This window comes from Colius striatus, chromosome 6 (genome assembly GCF_028858725.1).
Source record: "Colius striatus isolate bColStr4 chromosome 6, bColStr4.1.hap1, whole genome shotgun sequence".
Taxonomy (NCBI): Eukaryota; Metazoa; Chordata; class Aves; order Coliiformes; family Coliidae; genus Colius; species Colius striatus.
The window spans coordinates 47134234-47138873 of NC_084764.1; positions in this window are offsets into that span (position 1 = coordinate 47134234).

A 4640-nucleotide genomic window follows, 5' to 3' on the forward strand; every position below is an offset into this window, starting at 1 on the left:
AGAGTCTCGAGATAAAAGAAAGACTTTTTGTTTTCTGGAGCTTACTTTTGATAGATATTTTCTCATTAACAGGAATTTACCTACCTCTCTCCTTTACTACCAAACAATGAAGAGAACCCCAGGGCTGACTGTAGGTATTTGATAGTAGTGACAAGTGACAGCCTACATATGTTCCCATATACCTGCAGTTCAGTTTGTTGCATTAATCTCCTGCCATCATTAATTCCCCCTTCTGTTAATAGGACAATGATAAGCTTTTCCATGACATAGTGATGGGTAGCTGCCAAATAGAGGATTCCTGAAGCAGCTGCCAAACAGAGGATTCCTTCTCTCCCTGATCTGGGAAGATGGTTTGCCTGTGTATGTATTTGATGGTGCTACACAAAGCATCTTTCTCACAGTTGTAGAACTCCGTATTTAGCTCACTCAGTAGTGCTTTGCAGCTCCTCACGTCTAAATGTCTGAGGTAAGACAGAAAGAGACAGAACTGCATAATGTGTTCTCACAAATACTTTTGGCTTTTCCAACAGATTTGCATTTGTCTGAATAATGCCTAAAACATAAAGATATCTGCAGGGCGTTAATTCCCAGCAGATGAGGCGTCACCCATTGTCTGGCTAGCCCTTGCCACGTCAGAGGCATTTCAGTTCTTGCTATGTGTGCTTTGCCTCATGAGTTACTGGCATCCATGCCGGGAAGCTGGCACACAAACAGCAGATAAGAGTTAAGCAATGCTGGCAAGAGGCCTCACCCAGAGCCAGAGCCAGTGCTGCTTGTGATTCTTGAGACTGACTGAAGTTTTGGAGATGAGGCAGCCTTAGCTTTGCTTTTTCTTAGTTTTCTCCTTTTCGGTGTCAAGTCTTGGCTTTTGCAATTTACCTTTTTTTTCTCAAGTGAGCTTAATGAGCATCACATTTTATTGTTAGAGGCTGATCGTAGGTTCTGTCTCTTCATGATTTGTCCTGCAAAAAAGGCAAATCCCCACCACTCCCAATAACTTCTACAGTGCACATCAGCAGTTTAGTCACATGAAAAAGATGTTTATCAGAAACTTTATAGCTAAAAAACATAGCATAAAAAAGAAGAGAGGAAGGCTCTTGCCTATTAAGCTAGATTTACATGGATGTAATTCTTTTGACTTTGAAAAAATGATAATAACTGTGAAATGATGTAATGATAGGCAGTCAGAGTCACCCTCTCTGTTCAGGACTTACCCTTTGACTGGAACAAATGGGTATAGCTCCACTAATTTCAATTTACTGTGATGTACACAAGATGAGGTTTTGGCCTCTAACTTGTTATTCACAGAACAGTTCTGTCACTCAGATAAGCAGTGCTTGAGGCTGCAGATGAAATATTTCTACTTGTGCTCCTCCCACTGCTGAATGATGAGTATTTCTCACACCACAGCTACCTGACGTGTACATTTATCCATGCATCTAAATGACATTGGGACGATTTGAAGAGGTTTTGTTGAGATTTGGCCTTGCAATTTCCCTGTTGAGTTAGTCGTGTGTGATGGATGTGAGACTTATTCCGTCTCTTCCTGTGGGGCATGGTGGTGGCTGGTTTCCTTCCCAATGTGTGGCTGGGGATTTGCTCTGCAGGAGTTGGAACAGCCAAATAGCAATGTGTGAAACCAAACATGAACTTTTCTGTGTGTGAATTACTTCCCAGAGGAGCACATCACTGAAATAACAGATTTGACAATGTACAGCAACTACTGAAAACTCGAAGGAAAAAGCAGCTAAAACAACAGAGTAATTGAGAGAAGCTGGCATGCTTTGCCTTGGAGCTTCAAATTCCCTTAGGAAAAAACCCTGCTCTTGGATGGTCCAGCCTGAGGGATCTGTGTTTTGCTATTCTCTGTGTGCCCTGAGCTGACAGAGTAGGATTTTTTTGAATCCCCAGTTCTGTCTTTCTCCTGCCCTCCTGATGGACTCAAAGTCCTGCCTTATTTTGCTATAATGTTGTGAACTCTCTTTTCCAGTGACTAAGAGTGGTTTGTCAGGCAGCCTACTGCACTGCAAGGAAAGGGAGATGTCCCTTACACATGATTATTAGACTGATTTGTCTCTATAAACTCACTGCAGTGATTTTGTTTGATTATATGTCGTTTCAAACATTTCTTTCCACAGAGTTCGAGGCAGGATGTATATCATCGATACTGGTTTCTTAATTTAATATGCAGGATACATTTTGTTTCTTGAGGGTACTGTTTGGTTTATGTGTTTCCCAAATAGGGCAGAGTGACAAGGAGCTAGATCAGAAGTAGCTAAGTTGTAATGTTGGAAATTAAAGATTTAGTCAAATCAGACTGTATTATAACTCACATACTGAGGGAGACCACAGGGAGATTCCAGGGCCAGTCATGGGTCAAACATTCCCTGGCCCTTGGATGCTTGATTTGGTACACTCAGATTCCTTCTACTATTATTTTTGATGTTGACAGGCTTTTTCCTTTTCTTTTTGATACTGCAAATACAAGTCCAGGCTGTATTATTCCTTGAACTGGGTTTCAGTGAATCCTAAATGTCATTTTATTGCACTAGTGCTGGCAGGGTAAGTGCTGGTAAAGTAAGACTAAGCTGGGCATTAAGCATGAACAGATAACAAAAAGGTAATCATTGCTCTAAATAAATTATAATTAAATATGAAATGTACTAATGCAACGTAGATGGATGAGGATAATAAGCCAAATTATACTTGCAAGATCTTGGGCTGCTGGTGTCTTGCCTGTAAAAGACTGGTATTGCAGCACAGAAGTTTTTCAGTGATTAATGCTTGGCAACGTTTGATGGGAGTGTGGGAAGCAACATGAGAGAAGGTAAAACGTGGGCCTGTTCAAAAGAACAGCCCGTGGGCAGCAGAGTCTGGCAGCACTGATTGACTGGTTATCAGAGCTGATAGCTGATTCCAGTACTGATTGAAAGGTGAAAACCCTGCAATTGCAAATTGCTACTGTGCTGGGGCAGAACTGACTGTGCTCGTATCATCTCCAGCAGTGGCTGTCTCGCGTGGTCTCGGGGGGCTTCCCTTGCTGTGGTGCTGGATGCACTCCAAGGGAGCCTATCAATAGCTTTGTCAGGAGAAGTTTTTGTTGATGCTTATCCTGAGCTCTCCTAGCTACATTTAAAGTTTATTACCCTCTGTCATACACCTTCAAAGTGGAAACAGCATGGCGCTCCTGGGTCATGTTCAGCTTTTAATCTATGGATCCTTTTCTGCTGCACTGCTGTTAGTCTCTCGCTCTTCGTCCCGTATTTGTGCAGTGCTTATTTCCAATGAAATGGACAGTCTTGTATTTGCTCTGGAGTAAATTTGCATTTATTCTTCATATTTTTCCATATTAATACAGCTCACACAGTCAGTAACAAGAGAAGCTGATCGTTTTTTACTTAATGGGTAAAAACCACTTTCATTTATGTACATTCACATTGGTGAGTAAATCCATTGATTTGCAAGACCTTGTGAAGTGGTTTAAAGCAGTATCTAAACTGCAGAGTCTTTTCCTGACAGATGTGCACGGATGTGAAGTAAGGGGAGGTTTTCAACTGCTTTCAGTTTTCAGAATGATTTTCAGTCTATTAGCTCGTACTCCAAACATGCCACAGTGCTCAAGAAGCATTTTTCCCTTTATTTGTGTACAGTGCAGAACGTGGACAAGCGTTAGTCAAACAAGACAAGATCTTTGTTTCCCTTTTAAGGTCGCCAAGAGTAGTGGGAAAACGGCATTTCTGCTTATGCACTTTTCTTCATTATTTTAGGTTGTTTGTTTTGGTTTTCTTTTCTTCCAGAAAATATCTCTGCCCAAAAGGGCTATTTCAGTTACTGAATCAGCTGTGGGGATATTAAGTACAAGCAGTGTGCAACAGTTTACAGTAAACCGGAATTAAGTTTCTAATCTGAGACGACCCAGCAGACTTCACATGCTGTTGTTGCTGCTAAAGTCTAACCCTGACTTTTTAAAAACCCCTGCCACAGAAGGAATGAGACTAGTAAAGCTATGGCTGATTCTTCCTCCCTGATGCCTTAACCCACCTATAATTCTTAAACCATCGTTGCAGGAAGCTGGACTTCTGACTCCTCAAAAGGCTTCTGCTATGCAGATTCAAAGGGTTTATGGGAATCATTGAAATGAACACAGCTTATTGCAAGTTGAACATGTACATTTCTATAGAGATTAATTCCACCTTCAAAGTGGCAACACTAAAAAGAACTGCAGGAATGTAACACTGTTACAGTGAGCACAAGACTGAACAGGCTTTATAATAACTAGTTAAATAAAGTCTTATGCAAATGATGTGCTGCTATGCCCCTTTTCGCACTCAATATCTTTCTGGCTGAACAGGCTGCTTTCTAAGTATATGTCCTGTCGCCTTCTGTGTCTTATGGACACATACTTTTACAGTTAGAGGAACAGGTATTTCAGTTGTCTTAAGTCTATTCTGCAATTGTAGCTGTGATAGGTGTTTCCTTCTTATCTGCTGTCTGATGTATTACTGTTTTGTCATTATTATTTGCTACCACCAGAGTGTATATTCTGGTAGCAGCAAGTATTTTTAATCACAGAACTATATATTTTGTCTTCCCCCAAGGAACAGTGAAAAACACAGAAACACACATAAGAAAGAAGATGA